Below are 23,433 nucleotides of genomic sequence, written 5' to 3'. Positions count from 1 at the left end.
CGACGAAAAGAAAGTCTCATTCATGCTGTCGTTGCACGTCAACATTGCTTGGCAACATGCCACACGGGCAGCCATTTGGTCGTCCGTCAGCATTCGTGGCACCCACCTGGATGACACTTTTCGCATTTTCAGGTCGTCATGCAGGATTGTGTGTACAGAACCCACAGAAATGCCAACTCTGGAGGCGATCTGTTCAACAGTCATTTGGCGATCCCCAAAACAATTCTTTCCACTTTCGTGATCATGTCGTCAGACCGGCTTGTGCGAGCCCGAGGTTGTTTCGGTTTGTTGTCACACGATGTTCTGCCTTCATTAAACTGTCGCACCCACGAAAGCACTTTCGACACATCCATAACTCCATCACCACATGTCTCCTTCAACTGTCGATGAATTTCAATTGGTTTCACACCACGCAAATTCAGAAAACGAATGATTGCACGCTGTTCAAGTAAGGAAAACGTCACCATTTTAAGTATTTAAAACAGTTCTCATTCTCGCCGTTGGCGGTAAAATTCTATCTGCCGTATGGTGCTGCCATCTCTGAGACGTATTGACAATGAACGCGGCCTCATTTTAAAACAATGCGCATGTTTCTATCTCTTTCCAATCCAGAGAAAAAAAATCGGAGGCCTTAGAACTTGAATGCACCTCGTAATATGCACCTGTAATAGTTTTACCCTTTTCCAGATACTCGATGAGAATTATCCCTTGCTAATCCCAAAAGACAGTCGGAATAATATTTTCGGCCGAAGGACTAGTCTTCGCCTTTTTTGGTTCAGATTCTCCCTTGGGAACCCATTGTTTAGATTGTTGTTTGGTCTCAGGAGTATAGTAATGTACCTATGTTCCATCCACAGTGACGAAACGACGCTTGAAGTCCTGCGGATTTTTCCTGAACAGCTGCAAACCATCCTTGTAACGCTTCACACGATTCCGTTTTTTATCAAGCGTGAGAAATCGCGGAACCCATCTTGCGGATAGTTTTGTCATGTCCAAATGTTTATGCAAAATATTATGTCCCCGCTCATTCGAAATGCCCACAGCACTAGCAATCTCACGCACCTTAACGCTTCTGTCATCCATCACCATATCAGGGATTTTATCAATGATTTCTGGAGTCGTAACCTCCACAGGGCGTCCAGAAAGTTCAGCATCACTTGTGCCCATATGGCCACTCCGAAAATTTTGAAACCACTTATAGTCTGTTCTAATCGAAGGTACAGAGTCGCCGTAATGTTTATCCAGCTTCTCTTTAGTCTCCTTAGGCGTTTTGCCTTTCATAAAGTAATGTTCAATCACCACACGAAATTCTTCTTCGTCCATTTTTTGACAATCACTCGATTACCTTGATTCACACGAATGCCAAACACAAATAAATAGACCAATATGGCTGAAACTTGCTGTGCGTTCTTTCCAAAGATGCTACTAACTAAACATGACCTTGATACGTGCTAGCGGTATCATCTCTCGGACTTTTCAAACGCCCCTCGTATTTAGTTCCTTATGTTAATTTAAGTAAAAATTATTCTACTATTTTGCAAGGCGGTAGTGCTGAATAGTCTGGAGGCTTGCTCTGACGTCTAATATAGAGGTATTTACTGAATTGTTTTCATGTTTCTGGTCGACCTACCATCCTGTTCTGGGTAGTTAATTCAAGTATCAATGATTTGTTTAGCATAAGTAAGTAATTGTCGGATTACTGAATGTAAGTTGGCCTCGAGAATTCCAGGGCAACGTTTCGCCATCTTATTACTTGCGAGAACGTTACGTTACTATGGCATGATCATCAATACATTATTTCAGATGCCATGAGGATTTCCATAGCATTACGTATTTGTATCTGTGATGAATTATTGCTGAGACTAGTCATATCACATAATAATATTATTATGTGTGGGTTTTATTCATATGTAAGGAGGGCACCTTTAGTCAGCGCTGTTTCAAGTGGAATTTTAATGTCCGATGCTAGTATCCGTTGCACCTCCAACTAAACACACGCCATACTAACTACGATGCTCCACCTTCCACGAAGACATTCCATGAAATTGTGGTACAGTCAGAACCAACTAATAAATGGTCTGTAAAGTTCATGTTGAAAAATCATGCAAGTTGTAAGAGAAGTATCACATATTTTTCTTTGAAAAATGGTGTGAAATTAGCTGACTTTAGAATATTACCATGTTGAAAAAATATAGTAGAGGGCCCACCTGAAAATTATTGACGCAGTTCTTTAAATAGGCTACCACTTCAAACATTTGCACAACTGTTTGCATTCATTTTCTCGTGGAACATGGTACAGAACTACAGTATATCAATGCATTCACTTGAAATTGTAGATTGCAGAAATAACCAACTAAATCATAAAGCCTGTTGACTAGCAAGTGGTAATTAAAAGGTGATGTGACAATGCACTGTATTAAAAAGTGCATTTCCATCCATACTAATTTTGTCTTGAGTATGAATGAAACCATTCACAGAGTCCAAACATCTTAATCCATTGGTACTGGAGTGCTCGGTGACTTAGTTTTTTATCCAGATTATGCAAAACAGGCTAATCTAATGATAGTATAACCTGACCAGCATTATTATTTTTAACAAAATTTGTAATATGTTTACATCTCAAATAGTAATTCAAATACGACAGATATCGTAATTTGAAAAGTTTATCCACGTGAAATGAATAATTATAGTGGGAAAAGTGGAGAGCTTCTGGCAGTTATTTAGGAACCAGATTTCATTATGGAACGTAATAGGATAGTCGGAATAGACAAAGGTACAACATAGCAAGTTCAGCATCCTGGCACGAAGTAACAATGTGAAGGAATAAAATTGAATAAGGAAATAATATGTAGTATCTCTGTCAGGTCAACCCCTGAAATGACAAAGCTACCCTGTGCCTTGTCAGACTCCCAGGCCTCTCACACGCAGAACACAGCAAACAACTGGACGTCCGTCACAGCTACAGTCTGTAAGCAGCCCGGGGGTTTAAAACCTCCATCGTAACACACATGATTGCTGCACACCGTGTTGATAACATGCAGGGACGTGGACCGGCTATTGTATGACTGTGTGCCTAGCTACCATGTATCTTGCTCTTCTCTGTACTTGCTCTCTTGATACTGCCATTGCCAAATAAAGTTAACCCAGTTATTTATTAATTACTTGCAGGTTAGCGGAGTATTCACACAATGAGGACAAAAACTATCTCGTAAATATCCAAGTACAGGTGGGGCGGAGGTGACTGACACGTTTCGATCTTGAACACTGCACATGTGCAGTAGCTTGTATTGGGTAGCAGAGAGGCGAAGGGTTAAAGAGAGAATGTCATTTCATAAGCCAGTAGCAATGGTGCGTTTGAATGTGTAACACCTTTACCTTAGTTCGCCGTCATTGTGAAACTAAGTCTGCAACGGAAGCGCGGCTTCTTTTTTGGACGACACCTCAGTGTTGACGTGGTCAGGTACAGTCTCGGAATAGCGTTTTCGATTAGGTTAGAAAGCTGTAGACAGCGGTAGTCTATTCGATCTGAATTATCGAGCTCTGAGTGCAGTACACACACTGGAAACTTGCGGAGAATGAGGGAAACTTTTGAACGTAGTCCTCGAAGCTCGGCGCGCCAGCAGTCTCGCATTTTCGGGTTGACTTGAAGATGTTTTATGTAGAATGCTTAGGAGACCAAATTTAATCGTTACAAACTGCAAGTTGCTCAGAAACGTAACACCAAGGACCAGGAAGTACTAGTTACTTTCTGCACTGCCATGACCGATTTACTAAGCTAAGATCCTGATTTCTTGAGTAATTTATTAATCTACGGCGAAGCCCATGTCCATCTCTCGGGCTTCGTCAACAAACGGAGGATGTGGCACAATGTAATCCGAGCATGCTTTGAAGGTCATCGTTATTTTCACCGCTCTTACACGAAAACTTTAACAGCTCACTGCCTGCTCTTAGTTGGGCGTTTAATACACAATACTTGGCAGTAATTTTTCATCAATATACGCTAAAAGACTCCTTGTAATGTCGATTTTCTTGCGCAACAGTTGGCAAACGTGTTGCGACATATACCTGTACACGAAAAAATGTACCAAAATCAGGCTGTGCAAAATCCACCGTTATCATGTAACTGCAAAGTAATAGATGTTACTCTATTGGTTCTGAAAACAAATAACTGATTATTTTTGTTAAAATGTATATAACTGCCACTACATTACGATTTATGAGGCCATGTGCATGCTTTCTCTGTTTTGGGGTCACTTTGATCACTGTTCATTGTTACTCCAAGATTACAGTTACGCAATTTATTAAACAGTGTTCATACCAATGAAACTGTGGAACTAAGGAAAACACACATTAATTACCAGTATGAAGAGGAAGGTTCATTTCTGATTTTTAATGTGCCTACAACTAAGAATAACAACTCTCAGTCACACATTGCTCAAAATGCAAGCAATTGTGGTTCAGTAGTGATTCTGGGAGAACAAATAATGCCAAATATCAAACTTCCTGGCAGATTAAAACTGTGTGCCCGACCGAGACTCGAACTCGGGAAGGTAGGAGACGAGGTACTGGCAGAAGTAAGGCTGTGAGTACCGTGCGTGAGTCATGCTTCGGTAGCTCAGTTGGTAGAGCACTTGCCCGCGGAAGGCAAAGGTCCCGAGTTCGAGTCTCGGTCGGGTACACAGTTTGCCAGGAAGTTTCATATCAGCGCACACTCCGCTGCAGAGTGAAAATCTCATTCTGGAATGCCAAATATCTCCGGAAACAAGAAATGAAATTTGTTTGGCCACAAGTACCAGATATTGCAGAGTAAAATGAAGAACAGATAATCTTAATTCATTCACCAATGAATATTTTGAGGCGAAATTTATGCCTAAGATTGGTGAAACTGAAGGTATTATGCTCACAATATTTGCAACTATATATGCGGTACTCCATCTTAGTACCTTCCACTACATTTATAATTTCAATGATGGATCACACTGTTTGATTTATGTACCGTTCCAGCAGTTTTCTCTTTTAGGAAGCCTAATAAGGCACTTAAGAAAACTTTAGATCAATTTTCTTATTTCTGGGTGGTCAAAATTTCAGTGTGTTTTTGAAATATTGACCACAAATGGAATGTAACTGACAGCTGTGATGGAAGTATAGGTCGGTCGGTATAATCCCAAATCCTTTGACCACCTCCAAAATGGCTCTGAACACTATGGGACTTAAGTTCTGAGGTCATCAGTGCCCTAGTACTTAGAACTACTTAAATCTAAGTAACCTATGGACATCACACACATCCATGCCCGAGGCAGGATTCGAGCCTGCGACCGTAGCGGTCGCGCGGTTCCAGACTGTAGCGCATAGAACTGCTCGGCCACTCCGTCCGGCGACCACCTACATTTTTTCCCATTACTTTCTCTGCATTTTAGAAAATGCAGTGTACTAATTAGTACGTAGTCTTCTCATACAAGCTCCTATGTTTTCCAACATAAATATCGTATACTTTGAGAGCTATGATAAACGCATTTGGATCTGAAAATCAGTAAAAGTATGCCCAATTCACGGCACTGCTCTTCAGTTAACCCCAAAGACTGCATGAAAAGCTGCTTCATTCTCCCGAAGTGACAGGTCGTGTGAATTCAGTGTTTTTGGAATTGTAGGCCCATAGTTTTTTGAGAATGAACATGGAGAAACGTTATGCTTCTACGATGGAAAACTTTGTCCAGCCTTGTTTACGTTGACCCGAAGGTCCTTTAATTTAAGCAATATGGTGCCGACGGCTCACACCCCGCGAAACAGCGTGGCTGTTATTCGTGGAATGTTTGGAAGTATTACCTCTCTCGTATTGGAGACTTCACTTACTTCTTCAGTCACTCTGCCTTGCCGTCAAAAATGTTTGCCTTGGAGATTCGTGAAAGACCGCACGTTCCGGAGACATGTAGTGAGTATTCAAGAACTCAAATAAGCCATTGCTGATGAAACTGAGACTATCTACGGAGTCGATCTACGGAGGCGCGTGCACGACACGTTCCTGAAGGGCCTACAACAGTGCACTGATTTAAATGAGGCCATCTTTCTGTCATAATTTTCAAGCAGAGAGGTTCTGAGCTTTGAATAATAAATGACGTATTTCATAGTATTTGTTTACTATTTTATTTTTCGTTTCCTGTTTCCTTTTCATAATCTATGGTCATCTGTACTGTGTCAGCCGGCTCGGCCCCACTCTGTATATTCTACAAGTAAAATACAGTAACGTGGACTGCAGTTTTCAAAACTATGTTGATCACACAATCGATGCAACTATTAACTGATACTACAGCCACACGATCCACCTGGAGCACGATGAAATCTATTGTGGTGGCGTCTGGTCCCTCAATTCAATTACTAACGTCACCCTATGTCATTGTTCTGGCAGTTTGCACTAGTTTTGACAGGTGGCACAGTTCTAATTAATAACATTAATTAACCCTAACAATCGTATCAATTATTTTCACGTATCCACACTTGTCCATTGAGCACCGGCTGACTGTTGATTTCGAGGCACTATATACGAACGAAAGTATCTTCACTCTTGAATTTTAGTCACAAAGACCATAAATCTCTCTCAGTTAGATCATTGCATTACGATCAAGTCCACGTATGTACGTCCCGTAACTGTAACGAAGCGGCCGATAGTTCATATCGTGACATGTCACAGGAGTGTGGAAGTTTCACTTGCCGTAATAACTCAATGGTACTGAGGGAGTTGACATTGAAGTAAAATACGTAACTTTTGTGGTGAAAGCCTCAGCCGTTCTTATGAAATACGGAAATTTGCGATTTTGCAGGCCACGGCTCCGACACTGCCCGTAGCGCCTTCCACAAAAGCTGACGAGTGAGATTCTAACAGTTGCGCTCTGCTTTTCGAGAGAGCCGACTATCGGTGTTGCGGCAGGGCAGGGAACGATGCTATGGTACGTTTATAAGACTTCATTACTGATGTGTAAGAAACTGCTTTTATGCTCATTTTTCGTAACAATCACGCTTTGTGTAATTTCGTGAAAGCCGAGAATAACCCAGAATTGAGTTAGTAAGTGGCTGGACTCTAACTGTGGTTACTGTCCTGTGATTTCCGTGTTCTGGTGAAATTAACAAAATTAGTGTGACTGAAACGCAATGTGATGACTTTCTTTTTCTAACCTCAGAGACGTAACCTCTCAGTTCGCTAAGCTTTGTAATATTACCTGTGTGTGTATACGTGCGTGTGTGTTTGGAGCTTACGGGAGCTCAATGGAGGGGTTAACAGTGCCCTTACACACATTAAAACAAACGAATCTGGATAAGATTACGAAAATGTTATAATACACTGAGAAGGAAACCTATTAAATGACACTCGTGCAGTCACCCCCACCTCATTCGTGTTGTCCAGAGAATGTACTATTACTTGACGGCTCACAAGTCAAATGTGAGGGCACAAAATTTAAAGGTCGAAAGTACAGTCTGCCTTTAGATTTCGGGAAGACGTATTTAATAACTACAAACTAGTGAATGTAGTAAATTAACTGGTACAATATTTCCCCACCTTTTTGAACTATTTCCTACGACTAGTTTTAAGATTAAGATACGCAACTTTGGCTTCAATCTTCCACCTGTGCTTGATAAGTTCTAACAAGTAAGATGAGTACACCGTCGACATGCTGTACAATTAATAATGCATTTCTTTCATCAACTGATCTGGAAGCATCTAAATTCCACACTTGCACAGACCAGTCAGTATAACTCAGTGAAATGATTACCAATCTTGACGATGCCGCCTAATGCAACAGGAGAGAACATTACCTATGACATAAGCTGGTTATGAAACAGCGGGTAAAGGGTCTGGAAGTTGTTCAGTGTGGCTCCAGGTAACGGTACGGCCAGCAGGGATTGCTCGGGCTGCTATGAATAAATTGTTAGCCACCTACGAGATTTTTGGTCCGGGTATAGCCTCGCAATGTGAGTTAGGTGCGGTTTTCAGCTCTCAAGACCCAGATGCAGGAAATAGAACGGTACGTAATCCGGTTATGTCAGCAGCAGGAACAAATTGCTGGCTTGGTGGAATGCTCCAGAAGTGTAGTGGACCTCACGATTGCTAACGAATAGGCGGAATATACCACGTAGTGACCTCTCTAGCAGATGACTCGGACCATAATTTGAACAGGCGAACTATCACAATGCAATTTCGTATAATGGAAATCAAAGCTACAAGTTTGTTCAGAATACGATTAACAGGAGCATATGCAGATTGTGCTCGAAACTCGTACAGTTCACTGGAGTTGTCTGTTTAACGTCATGCTGGGCATCCGAATGTGTAGAAGCAGAGGCAAAATCAGTCTACATCGCAGTGAGATAATGAAGAGAGATCAGGGAAATTGTAAAACGTTTGGCTGTGCTGGTATCTCTGACGATGTTGAATGGAAAACTGAGGATAGAGGTAAAACGCGAAGCATTATCCTGCAAAGGTTGCGCTTCCCTCATTTGTTGCTGTTCTCCAGTCTAGTTTATCATCTGCCAGTGTCTTCTTCCCTGCAGCAACCTGAACTCTGCATACATTGAGGTGACAATAGTTACGGAATAGCGATAGGCACATATACAAATGGCGGTAGTACCAGGTACATAAGGTATGAAAGCGCAGCGCATTGACAGAGCTGTCGTCGCTACTCAGGTAATTCATATGAAAAAGTTTCCGACGTGAATATAGCCGCACAAATTAGCAGACATTGAATGCGGAATGGTAGTTGGAGCTATAAGTATGGGACATTCCATTTCGGAAATCATTGGGGAATTCAGTATTTCGAGATCGAGAGTGTCAAGTGTTTGTAGAGAATACTCAAATTTCAGGCATTACCTCATACCACGAACAACGAAACGGACGACATCCTTCACATAACGACCGAGAGCAGCGGCGTGTGTGTAGAGCTGTAATTGGTAACAGAAAAGGAACACGGTGTGAAATAACTGCAAAAATAAATGTGAGGCGTAAGACGAATATATCCGTTAGGACAGTCGGCGAAATTAAGCTTTAATGGGCTTTGGCAGCCGAACACTGACGCGAGTGCCTTTGCTTACAGCACATCATCTTAAGCAACCTCTCCTGGGCACGTGACCATATTGGTTGGACCCTAACGACTGTGAAACCGTGGACTAGACAGATGACTCCGATTTAAGTTGGTATGGACTGATGGTAGGTATCGATTGTGGTACAGACTCCACTTAACCATGGGCCCAGGTTGTCAACAAAGCATTTTTCTAGACGCTGATGGCTCCAGAATAGTGTGGGCTGTGTTTGCATGAAATGAACTGGGTACTCTGACCCAATAAACTGGTCATTCCCTATAAATGGTTATTTACGGCTACTTGGAGACCAGTTGCAACCATTCATGGACTTCTCACACTCAAACAACAATGGAATTTTTGGGAACGAAATTTCGCAGTGTCATCGGGCCACAACTGTTTGTGGCTGACTTGAAGAACTTTCTGGACAAGTTGAGGTCCGACATGCATCTCATTTAACATTTATGGGACGTTATCGACATGTCAGTTCGTGCACAAAATCCTGCACCGGCAACACTTTTGCAATTATGGATAGCTGTAGAGGCAGTATGGCTCAAAATCTCTGCAGGAGACTTTTGACGACTTCGTGAGTCCATGCCACACCGAGTTGTGCACTGCGCCAGGCAGAAGATCCGACACGATATTAGAAGGTATCCTATGAGTTTTGTCACCTCATTGCATATTTGAATCTATTAACTGTAGGGAATAGTTGGTGCCTTTGTGTGTGCTATCAATTTTTTCTTTCATTTGGTCATGTTTTTCAATTAATTTCGATTCCGTACCTCTGAGTTAGTCTACCCCTCTAATCTGCAGAATCCTTTTTCATCACATTTCAGTATCTTCTCTCCTTTACATTGGAAGATGGCAATTAGGTATCTTCCATATATGCTGCTTTTAGGTAACATTGTCTAACGAGCACTCTTTGCTGTCATATGCGTCGCACATTGATCGACTTCCGCATATCCGTAACTGCTTAAACTGCAGGTGCGTATCTGCCTAATTCTTTGAGGTTAGAGAGGCTTTGACCAATATCTATCGAGTGGTCGCCACACTTTCCCTGTTGGTTTTAAAGGAAAATAAAGCGTTTAGTTTCACACCTATTCAATTTTGTCCGCTCTGTTGTGAATTTCTGGTTTGCTTGAGCGAGATATGGTGTGAAAACAAGCGTATCTGCATTAAAGCATACTGAGAGACAGGGAGCCACGCATGAAAACAGATGTGGGCTCGTATTGACGAAGTGATTATAACAATTATATACAGGTCCTTTCTACGCACCTATTCCGCAACACAATGTTATGAGTTTATTTTATGACCTGCCGAGGTATGAGGGAGCAGTGTGGTTGCTTAGGCAATGTTATCAGATGAGTAGCAGAGTGACAGTCGCAGTGACGGTAAATGTAAGACAGATTCGGTTTAGTTTTATGTGTTTTTTCTCATTTCTGTACGGGTTTAGCAAGCAGATATCCCATTTGGTCGAAAACGCCGCCTACAAAAACAGCATTTTCCGGTGCTCATACTTCGCGGTCTGTGGTTTATAAAACGGTCAAGTGTTTCGGACAGCCCTCGGTTTAGCGACTGCTTTTATATCCAACAGAAGGATCGTTTTGGTGTCACTACCCTACAGTACAAGGTCAAAGTATGAAAATTAGACACTTCCTCCTATTCAGGCAAATGGAGCAAATAGGTTTGCTCTTCTGCATTTGATGTGGTCTACGGTGGGTCTTATGGGGCTTATGGAAGCACCATTATTCCATGATCGGTTCCTCGGAAAGCTCCACAAAAATGATTTTTACTATATTTTCGCCGTCACTTGGGGACGAAAACTAAGCCGAGAGATCCAAGACACCCGTTCACACAAAATGGCTCAAAATTTTACGATGTATTCCTAAAATCCCTATCTCAAACAACCATGAAAATGTTCTTGATATCTTTATCTGTTTCCAAGACACAGAGGTTAAGTTACCTACTTCCGCACGTAAAATCCGGTATGAGACGAAATCTAAATAATAACAGCAGACAATTGCTCACATTTTAACAGTGTCATCCCTAGGCATTTATCGAGATGAGCCATCTCCCAATTTTCAAAAATCTTCATGCGTTATTTCAACTTCTCATAAGTAAACCATCTAAATTTTGCTAATCGTACATTTCACAGACCTGCTTCAAACCAAACTTAGTGAAGATCAGAACAACAACAACAACATTTGCTTTCATATGAGTTACATGCCCCGCTGCAGCAGGGAAAGAAGCGAACCAGCGGAAAAATGCTCCTACAACAGCAGAAAAAGGCGAATATGTTTCTGATTCTCTAAAGGACCCTGCTGTCTCATTCTACCTTTCTCAGAACTTAATAAATTTTTCCAAAAGCATTTGGCATACAAACATATTCGCACATTTTATGCTGAAAGAGGACAATACAGTGCCAGTGTCAAAAAGACGGAAAAGCAGTGACTGGTGAAAGACAGTGGACAGTGGTTTTGCTATAGAAACAGTGAAGGAAACAATCGCAGCGTGAGAGAACGAGAGGGACACAGTGGCAGTGGAACACAGTTGACAATGCCAGAACAGTGTTAAGGAAAGAGTGAGTAGACAGTGACAGCGACAGAGGAATAAAAAGGAAGAGAAAGTAGAAGTCGCTGAGAGCCAGTGATTGCGAGAGACATTGTATAACAGTGACAAGGAGGGAGAGAGAAAGAGAGATAGAATGAGAAGAGACACCCGCAATAGGAAGTAAGGAATGAGATATTAGCAGAGGAAGACAGTGGCCGTGAGTGGAAACTGTAGTAGCAGGACAGAGCGAAGGAGACTGTGGCGTGACACTGGAGACAATGACAGACAGACACAAAGAGATAATGACAATGAGGTGCGCTGAATGAGTGATTGAGAATGGGCAACTGGAAGTGGATGTGTATCAGCCACATACAGCAAACGAGTGAGTTACAGTTAGGGGAGGTTGTGTGAGACTGAGGTGCGTTGCATGTTAAAATGTTAAAAAAGGACAAATATGTTCTTATGCCAATTTTCTTGAGAAAATTACTGAGGAATGTAGACTGAGGCACCTGGTACCCCACCATTTAGTCATAGTCGTCTACATAAACAGGGACACTAGGAACATTATTCCGCTGGCAATTTCAAAAATTTTTCATTTCCACGTTCTGGAGCCTTTTTTTGTATAAATGTACTGAATTCATAACGAGAGTCATGTAACATTATTTTCACTGTTTTCTGTGGAATCCTCGAGAATCCTTGTGCTTTTTGGGATCAAATAATAGCCTTTAAATTAAAATAGAACCTACTGCCCTTAGTTCTATTTCCTTCCTTTCACAAATTTAATTAAAGGAAGCACGATTTTGCGAGACGGGAGTGTTGAGTAACCGTGAGGCTTGCACTAACATCTTATGCTCATATGATTACAGATATATACCCGAGATTTAATTCTGTCGATAGTACTACGGTATGTTGATGATTTTCACTTATGGACCGTCTGACAGCAACTGAATATAACACAATTTTAGTGCCATACGCGTTTCGCCTTTATTTTCTGAAGGCATCATCAGTGGCCTGTAATATGTACATATGTTAGCTATTTTATTTACATTTTTGTCAATGTGCCTATAGGTTATAAACAGTTCTGGTGGTTGGTATTTCCTATTAAGTAGTAATGTTTTGAACTGTACTTTCAGGTTGCGTAGACAGTTTCTTACATATTACGCTCCTGTTGCATTTTTGGTCTTGTTCTTCTTCCTATGAGCGCCAATTTGCTGTTTTTTCTGCATTCCACAGCACTATGCACTGAACGCTTGTTTTAATGCAATGTTTTGGTTTCTGTTGCCGACTGTCAAATGTTTTTGCCAAAGATCGAATATTACTGCCAAACTTATGAGTGTAACTATCGAAGTATCTGTGGTCTGTTCGTGTATGCATTTGTGTGTGCGCTTGTGTGTGTGTGTGTGTGTGTGTGTTTTTTTTTTTTTTTTTGGTGTCATATTAATTTAATTTAATTTATTGCATTTAATTATTTATTTTTGTTTATGTCCTGTGTATGTGTGTGTGTGTGTTTTGGTGTTATATACTTTTTTATGTTATCATTTCCTTTATTAAGTGTAGTAAGGAGCCTGTGCTGATGTGTGTTTGTTCATTTATCACATGTTTGTTTTCTGCTATGGCTTTCTGGATGTGGAAGTTTTCTTGCATTTGTATAAGATGTTTGTCAAGGTTGCTTATTCTCATTATTTTCATTTCTTGTTCCATGTTTGTAGGATGATGGTTGTAGTGTTTTAAATGCTCTGCAAATGTGGAATGGTTTGTTTCATACTTCCAACATCTGATATGTTCTTTGTATCTTGTTGCAAAATTTCTGCATGTCATGCCTATGTATACTGCATCACAACTTTGACATTCAAGTTTATATATTCCTGATTGTTGGAATTTGTCCCTCTTGGTAGCTGGCTGGCTTAGGTGTGATTGAAGGGTTTGTCCAGGCTTATATGCTATTCTGAAGCCCTGTCTCTTTAGGATGTTTGCAACTCTGTGTGTTAGTTTATGTGTGTAGGTCATGGTGTACCATCTGGTTCTTTTCTGTGTGGTGCTGTCATTGTGTGTGTTTGTTGAGTGTGTTTGTAAGTTTTCAGCTTGTGAGTTCTTTTGTATTGTGGAAATGTTGTGTTTGTTTTTTATTTGTGTTTTTATTTTTTGATTGAGCCTGTGTACCACATGTGTGTCATACCCGTTGTTCCTAGCTATTTGTATGATCGTGTTCATTTCTTGTTCATAATTTCTCTTACTGAGTGGGATTCTGTTTAATCAATGTAACATGTGTCTTAGTGCTGCAAATTTCTGGCTTTGGGGGTGGTTGGATGTGGAATGTATTATTGTGTTCGTGGCTGTTGGTTTTCTAAAGATGTTAAATGTATGTTTACCATTTTCTTTTTTAATTGTAATGTCAAGAAAATTTATTTGATTTTCTTTTTCTTTTTCAAGTGTGAATTTTATGTTCTTATGAGCTTTGTTTATTTCTGAATGGAGTTCATCTATTTTTTCACTTGGCTCGTCTACCAAACAAATAATGTCATCCACGTATCTGTACCAATATATGATTTTGAAACTTTCATTTGTGGTTATCTTATCAAATATCTGATTTTCAAGGTGACTGATGAAAATGTTTGCTAGTGTTCCTGATATTGGGGATCCCATGGGCAGTCCATCGGTTTGTAGATAATATTCTTCCTCAAACTGTAAGTAGTTTTGTTCAGTTGTCAGTCTGAGCATATCTGTTATTTGTTTTATTGCGTCTGTGGTGAGGTTGCTGTGGGATGAGAGATTTTGTTCTATGATTTCTATTGTTTCTGTGATAGGGATGGAGGTATACGTATTTTCTATATCGAATGAAATCAGTGATGCTGTGTGTGGTACCTGTATGGTCTGTATATTTTCTATTAGGTTTCCTGTGTTTATCACTGTTCTGTTGTTTTCTACTTTGTAGTGTTTTGAAACTAACTTTTGGAGGTGTTTGGCTATGCGGTATGTAGGGGCTTTCTTGAAGTTGATAACAGGTCTCATTGGCATTCCGTCTTTATGTACTTTCGGTTGACTGCGGAGTGTTGGTGCTTGTGGGTTTTTCTGTGTTAAGTAGTATTTCTGTTTGTCTGTGAGTGTGTGTTCAATGTTTTTCAGTGTTCGTTTCACATTTGCCTGGAACCGTTTAGCTGGATCTGACTTCAGTTTTTGTATTGCGTTGGTGTTTATGTATTCCTTGGTTTTTGTGATATATTGCTCTTTATCCATGAGTACTGTTACATTTCCCTTGTCTGCTCTTGTTATTAATACGTTGTTGTTTGTTAACTTTTGTTTTAACCTTTTCATAGTAGCTGCTTCTGTTTGGTTGTTCTTATTGTGTGTCTGCTTTGTTTGTTTTATTATGCCTTTTATTTCTTCTTTTACTAGTTCTCTTGTCAGTCCTATGTTTATTTCACAATTATTTTGTTGTTCTTCACGTGTAAGGATGTGTTCGGTTTCTACTATGAGATTTTCTATGTACTGATTGTTCACCTTGCTATTGGTGCAGTGTTTCAAACCTTTTTCCAAGAGCATTTTTTCGTTTTCGTGTAGTTCTGTCTCTGTTAGGTTAACTAAGCGTGGATGGAATGAGTGTTGGTGTTCATGTGGTTTCACATTTAAAATGTAAATGTATTTTTGCGTCTTTTTTACTGTTAGTTTCATTATCTTGTGTTTATGTTTGTTTTGTAAATGTTTCATTGCTATGTATGTGTTGTGCTCAGTTTTTTCTACTAGTGCCTATCTGTCGATAGTGTTGGATAGTAGCCATCCACACAAAAATATGTGGACATCGAAGAACCAACACTTTTCAAAAGCTACAAAAGTCAAAACATGGTACAAAGTCTTTGAAGAAATACTGATAGAAGGAAGAAAGACAAAATAAATACAGATTCGAACGCAGGGGATTATATATTATTTCGGCTATGAAGCTGGAGAATTTCTTCATTCCTTATCTTCTCAGACCTCCTGATTTTCAACATTCTTCTATTTCACCTACTCGCTCTCTCCTCTGTTTTTAACAGTGGAATTCCTATTACAAACTAAATGTCACTACCCGTACTTTTAATCTCATTGAAGACTGTTTTCACTTACCGATATACTAAATCAGTCCTTCTGACGGTCATTTCTTTTCAGATTCCTTCACATTTTTCTGCTATCATTTCGTCTTGGCTGCCTGCGTTTCCTACTTTTTCATTCCATAATGGTTTGTATTGCAGTATTCGTGGCTTTTCCTGAAAACTGTTCTATTTCCTAGTTCCGCTGTTCATCTGAAGAATTTTTTCTGTTATCCAAGGTTTCTTAGTTCCTTGTACCTATGTTTGACTGTCCAATACGTGTGACTGCCCATTTTAGAGTAGATCTCTATGATGGGCCGCACTTGTCTGATGACGTGACAGAAGGAGAAAGAGTACTTGATAGGGAAGAGATAGAGGACCCAGTATGACAATCATAATTTAAAAGAGCGCTGGAGGTCTTAAGGTCAAATAAGAAAGAATGGATATACAACATTCCACGGAATTTCTAAAATCATTGGAAAAAGTGGCAACAAAACGACTCTTCACCTTTGTTTGTAGAATGTATAAGGCTGGCGATATACCATCAAACTTTCCAAGCAACATGAGCCACACAATTTCGAAGATTGCAAGAGTAGACATGTGTAAGAATTATCGCTTCTGCGTTCAAGCTGCTTACAATAATAACACACAGAAGACAGAAAAATAAGATTGAAGATCAGTGGCACAACGCTGCTGGCAGTTAAATCAGTTGCACTGTATTTGTCAATCTGGAAAAAGCGTTCGACAACGTAAAATAGATGTTCGAAATTCTGAGAAAAATATGGGTAAGCTACAGGGGAATACTGGTAATGTACAGTAATATACCATATGCACAAGAGCCAAGAGGGAATAACAAAGAGTCTGAAACCAAGAACGAAATGCTGGAATTAAAAATAATGTAACCCAGGGATATGATCTTTTGCCCCTAATGTTGAATTCATACTTCGAAGAAGCAATCACAGAAGCAAAAGGAAGGCTCAAGAGTGGGATTAAAATTCAAGGTGAAAGAATACCAATAATAAAATACGCTGATGACATCACTATCCTCAGTGAAGGTGAAGGAGAATTACATAAGTTATCGAATGGAATGAACAATCTAATGAATACTGAATAGAAATTAAGAGTAAAGAGAAGAGAGACGAAAGTAATGAAAAGTAGAAGAAAGGAGAGCAGCGAGAAACTTAACTTCAGAATTTCAGATCACTGAGTAGATGATTTTAACGAATTCTGCTATGTAGGCAGCAAACTAACCCACGACGGCCAGAGGACATACAAAGCAGACTAGACTTGACAACAGAAGTCTACTATTTTCAAATATGGGCGTTAATTTCAGGAACAAATTTCTAAAAATCTGCTTTTGGCACACAGCATTGTATGGTAATAGAATATGGACTATGCGAAAACTGGAAGAGATGAGACAGAAAGAACCGCGCCGCCACACGTGCTTCATCGGTGCCGGGAAGCACTAAAGCCGTAGTATTCTGAATCCGCGGTCTAGAGAAAGATTTTATTTGATCAAACAGTGAACGTTTGTGAAAGAATTTAGTGAACCAGTACCAGCAGAAGTTTGAACGGAACCCGTTTCGAGTTGCAAGAAACAAGATGATACGCAACGGCTGCAGTAGCAACGGGAGCGCAGCGAAGCAGCAGATGGCATCTTTGCGGTGGCGGCGAACAGTACAACGGGGCAGGCAGCACGGCCAGCCTACACGACGAGAGGGGGCGCGGAAACTGTTACGGCAGGCCGGACGAAGTGGCCGTGCGGTTAAAGGCGCTGCAGTCTGGAACCGCAAGACCGCTACGGTCGCAGGTTCGAATCCTGCCTCGGGCATGGATGTTTGTGATCTCCTTAGGTTAGTTAGGTTTAACTAGTTCTAAGTTCTAGGGGACTAATGATCTCAGCAGTTGAGTCCCATAGTGCTCAGAGCCATTTGAACCATTTTTTTGTTACGGCAGCCGTAGGTGATCGGAGTCAGTTTCAACACGCCGAGGCGTAGCATTCGACAAAAGATAAGTCAACTTTGTTACATCTGTTGTGTGTGTGTGCTGAAAGACTGAGAAACATGGCAAGTGATAAAGATTTTGTGAATAAGGTGAAGGAGGAAGAACTTTCATTCAGTGTGAGTGCTTCACACGTTAGCACACCTGAACAGAGAGAAGGAGTAGATTTGAAAATGAAACGGGATGTTTTTCATGATATTTTCTCCAGACAATCCAAGCCAATGCACGCTCCCGACTCCGTCTCCTCAAGCTCCTTTCCGGCCGCACGTGGGGTCTGGACCACTCCACCATGATCCACACCTATAAATCCCTCATCCGCCCTATCCTCTGTTACGCCCATCCTGCCTGGATCTCCGACCCCCTACCTTTTACAACTCCCTTCAGAGCCTTGAACGCCATGCTCTCCACCTCGCCTATCGCATCCATCTCCCTTCCCCCACGCGGATCCTGTACGACCTCATTCCGTTCCCCCACCTCCTCCTTTTCCTTGAACGGATACGGATCCTGTACACCTCCCGAAAACTCGATCCTCCTCACCTGCTTGTCTCCCCCATCCTCTCCCACCCCCGCCCCCTACCGCACCTGTATTCCCACGTCCCACCCGATCTCCATCTCTCCACCCTCCTTACCCTCTCCCAAGGTGGCTTCCGCCAGCTCCCCCTCCCTGATGATGCCCTCCTCCCCTCCATCTACCCCTCCTACCAACTTTGATCCTCCCTCCCTCTTCCTGTGTTTGCTCCTTTGGGCATCCTCCCTCCCTTCTCTCCCCCTTCCCTCCCCCTCCATTTCTCCCCACACCTCCCCCAGGCTTCCCCTCTCCTGTCCCTCTACTCCTCCTCCCATCTCCTCAGCCATTGGCATCTATGTTCTCCCCTCTCCTCCCCCTCCCCTTCCTCCCCTCTTGGCAGGTCCCCGGACTCACACACGCTACGTGGACATTCGCGTGCTGGAGATCATCGCCATTAGTGTCTCGTGTGTGTTGTGTTTACTGTTCAGTGTTCACCATCACACTCCATCGTTCACCAGTGCCATCGACATCTTCGTGTTTGTGCGTCATGTCAACAGTTTGTCATGTGGATTGTCATCACGTTTTTTATGTTCATGTGTCTACTGTTCTTTCCCTGCAGTTTTGTTCCAACTCATGTGTCTTCTCTGTTTTACCATTGTAATATCTTGGGCTGAAGAGCGGCGTATTGTGCTGCTGCCAGCCTACCTGATTTTATACGGGTATTAAAATCACAATAAAGAAACAAAATGATATTTCTATGTTATTTATGGACAGTGGAATTGAGTCTGCTTCAAGTATGTGTTAATGTAACTAGTGGGGATAATACTAATCCCAAAAGTGACATTAAGCATGAACTCAGTAACGATTAGTTGTGTGATGATAGTGTTATTAATGTTACTGAATCAAATGTGGCAAACGTGTCAAATGTGGGTACCAAATTTGCTATAGTTCCGATGGAACAAGGTAAACAAGAAACAGAGATATGCCAAAAATGGAACTAGGAAGTATGCAGGAAATGTTTGCCGCTTTAATGGGCTCTATACAAGGACTCTCTAATTTGTCTGAAAAAACTAATAGTAAACTTGAAAAACTTGACAGTGGTTTTACTAAAAGCTAGTAAACTTGACAGTGGTTTTAATGAAAAAATTAGTAAACTTGATAGTAGGTTTAGTGAAAAACTTGAAAAGCAGACTGCTGTTTTAAAAGAAATGTGGGAAAATGAATTGAAGTCGTTAGAAAATAAAGTAGATGACAAAATTTCTCGAGTTGAGAATAATTGCAAAAGGTCTGTTAGCACTGTAAAAGGTGAAGTAACAGAGGTTTTGAATAGAGTTGCTATTGGAAACAAACAAAGAGTAGATGAAATTAAAGAAGGTATACAAAAAGTGCAGGTTAAAATTGCGCCTGTGGAATCTGTATGTGTAACTGAGCACAGAGTGTTAGCCAGCAAAATCAGTTCCGAATCTGACAAATGTATGAATGAAGTAAAAACTTTGTCAGAACGAGTGGATGAGTCTGAAAAAAATGTTCTTTAGCTGACTAACCAAGTAGAAGAGGTGGAAAGTAGGTTGGAGGAGCATGACAGAAGACTATGCCAAGTTGAAACTAACCTCAAACATGGAATTAACAGTAGTGGGTGTAGATTTGTGGTAGAATCATCTGAAATTTCATTTGCCACTAACAGACAGTTTCTACGTTTCGATCCAATAGGAAATGTGCATCCAAAAGAATTTTTGAATGATTTTGAAGGTGTGTTACCTAGTTTGTGGTCAGACAAACAAAAAATAGGTTTTATTACGTCAAAATTCTTGGGAGAGGCCAGAACTTGGGGGGTTATTGCTACTAAACAGTACGATACTTTGGATAGATTTAAAGAGGCATTTTTAAAAAATATTGGGGTAAGCCGAAGCAGATGGAGTTATTAAATAACTTCTGGGTTGGGGAAAAGTTTAATCCCACAAGGAAAAGTGTAAAAAATTCGCGTTAAAGTGGGTGACAAATTTGTCATACTTAGACAACAAAATCGAGCCAGAGCAAATTCTTATGCGTTTGGAAGGTAAACTGCCTATGCACTGGCAGAACAAACTTATTTCAGCGCCGAGGGATGACGTACGTAAGTTCATTAGTCATTTGGAGAGGGTTGAGAAGTTATTACATGAGGAGGAATATACAAATCGTAATGACAGACCACCAAATGATGCAGGACTGCGACATAATGTAAACATTAACAGAACTGGCGTGTTCCGTAGAAATGGCAGGGGCAGAGGTGCCGGGAGGTGGCGCTATCCTGCAAATGATAGGCGAAGTAATGGAGAACAGGTGCACGATTATCCATCGTATTCTCCAGTGCGAGAGAATGATGTTGCGCAAAGGCAGCAGCAGAGAGGGGTAAACGCAAGAAAGGATACTGAATTACAGAACCCGTCAAACTAAATGCCGTCTGTGATAGGGCTAGCATTTACCAGATGGGAAGTAGTAGTTAGAGCCTGCTAGCAAAACCTTTTGTATGTGTTAATAGTAACCAGACTGGGACTGTAAGGGAGGTGCAGGAGAAGGTAATAGCAACAGACGAAACTGGCTACGTAAAAATCTTCGTTTAATGGAGGTTTAGAGGATTTTTTGGATAGGCATAAACAAGATAAACACTGTATTGCAGACGAGATGGATGGTGTATTAGTGGAAGATGTAACAGAATCCGACTGCAAGAAAGTGGTTAGCAGCCAAGATGAAGCTGAGTCATGTTCTGAGGAAGGAGAAAGTACAGAGACTCCAGAATTACAGGGAGTTAGTGATGCCAGTGTGGAGGAAATATTAGCGTCTATAAATGACGACATTTGTGAGGCTATTAGGGAGAAGCAGGAGGATGGTGATCAAAGTGGGGGTCGACTAATTAATAGTGGAGAAAGGGAAGAGAGAGAGGCTATAATGGAGAATGGCGAAGCGCCAGAAGAGAGTTTTGAGTTGTCACTAGTGGATAGAATACTTAGTATTGGTGAGAAAAGTAGTTAAGGTGATTCTGCAAACATCTGTGTAATTTCCGGAAACAGGCAAGGTTTCGGTAGAAGAGAGGTTGTGAACGATTTGTTGGAGGAGGGTGCTGATACTAGCAAGGAAAGGAAAGTATTGAGTCAACCAATAATAATTCTGCAGGTGTGTGATGAAGAGGTACAGTGTTTAGCAGATACAGGTAGTGATTTATGTGCTGTGAGTAAAGGTTGGTTAGAATCATTGCAGAAAGGGAATGATCTTGTAATTATGCCAGTAATGGGGCTACAGAGTATTGTAGCTACTGGAAAAGTGAAGAAACCTGTTAGACATGAAGTTCTGTTGCCAGTGAAAATAAATGGGGTGGAAATATTCCAAAACTTCCTTATAATCCTTGAGCTGTGTATAAAAATGTGGACTGGTGTAGATTTCTTTAACCATTACAAAGGGAGATAAAATTTTAGAGAAAGTTTGATAATTTTTGAAATAAATGCGAAAGATGTAGTCGTGCCATTTTTCGAAAAGACTATGTGATCGATTAAGAAGTAGCCAGTATACCAGTTAGGTATTGTAGAAGGACAGAGGATTTGGGAGACTACAATGAGTATGGAGATGATGTGGGGGTGGACGCTGCGGAAATGAGGGTGGTACAAGAAAAAATAGAGCAAAAAGTGAAAGAGCGCCAGATTTAGTGGAGGACCAAAGGGAACAGTTAAGAGTAGTGTTACTAGATCATAAAAATGTTCTTTCTGATAAACCTGGCTTAGTCAAGGGGTATGAATGCTATTTGAATGTAAAAGATGACACTCCTTTTTTTCAAGAAACCTGTACCTTTCGCTGAATGACACAGGGAAGCTGTTAGGGACCTTATAAATAATAATATTAAATGGGGGATTGTTGAATAGGCTGTGAGTGTGTATAATAATCCAAACATCGTGGTTACGAAGAATGATGGATCTGTAAGACTAGTGCTGGATGCTAGAGATTTGAATAAAGTTGTGTTACCAGAAAGTGACCAGCTAGAAAACATTGATGAGTTGCTGCAAAAATTTGTGGGATCTAATTGTTTTACATCTATGGACGTGACCTCTGGTTACTAGAATCTGCCGCTGGCTAGGGAATCCTGAAAATAAACTGCTTTTATGTTTGAAGGCAGATGTTATCAATATAAGGTGGTACCCTCTGGTTTGAATATAAGTGTGTGTGCTTTTGTCAGAGCCATGTCACAAGTGTTGAGGGATGAACTAGTTACAAAAATAACAGTCTATGTACATGATATATTAATTTCAACTGACACATGGGAAGAACATTCTGTTTTGTTAAATAAAGTTTTGAATGCTACTGAAAAAGGGGGATTGAAATTGAAAAAGAAATGATTTTACTAAGAAAGAATTAAAATTTTTAGGTCACATCATTATTGGGAAAGGAATAATGCCAGATCCAGAAAAACTGAAGGCTATTATGGAATACAAAGCTCCGAATAGTAGAAAGAGTTTAAGAGGGATGTTTGGATTATTTGAATTTTGCAGGCATTTTGTACCAGGGCAATTATTTAACGCAACCTGTTTAAGAAATTTGTTGAGAAAAGATGTACCATACAAATGGACCAAAGAATGTCAAACTGCATTTGAGGAACAAAAGAAAGCCTTATGTGAAAGCCAAATACTTCATCATCCTGATTTTTCCAAACCTTTTTGCTTAATAGCAGATGCGTGTGGATACGGGATTGCAGTAGAGCTGTTTCTTGTTGGTGAAGAAGGAGATAACGAGGTTCATAAAACCATAGCAGTTGCGAGCAGATCATTGCAACAGTATGAGAAAAATTGTTGCATTTCGGAACAAGAGGCATTAGCGATTATCTTTGGATTAGAAAAATTTAAACAATACTTGTTGGGACATAAAGTATTTGTATACAGTGACCATAGGGCGTTGACATATCTGCAGACATGCAAATTAAAAAACCCCATGCTAACTTGGTGGTCTGTATACTTGCAACAATACGATCTGTAAATTAAGTACATAAAAGGATCTGAGAATGTGGTGGCTGATGCATTACCCGGGGGGGGGGGGGGTAGAAGATAATGAGGATAAAGGAAATATGTTGACAGACAATGAAGGGGTTCATGTATTTGCAACTGTGATGAATACTGAGGAGGAGAGACAATTGAAAAAAGTGTGTAAAGAATTAAGAAGGGAACAGAACCAAGATGACAATTTGAAATAGTAAAAAATTATTTAGGTAATCCAGCTTATCCTAAAGTTGCCGAA

This window comes from Schistocerca serialis, chromosome 2, assembly GCF_023864345.2.
Source record: "Schistocerca serialis cubense isolate TAMUIC-IGC-003099 chromosome 2, iqSchSeri2.2, whole genome shotgun sequence".
Taxonomy (NCBI): Eukaryota; Metazoa; Arthropoda; class Insecta; order Orthoptera; family Acrididae; genus Schistocerca; species Schistocerca serialis.
The sequence above is the reverse complement of the archived record's forward strand: the minus strand, read 5'-3'. Positions refer to the sequence as shown.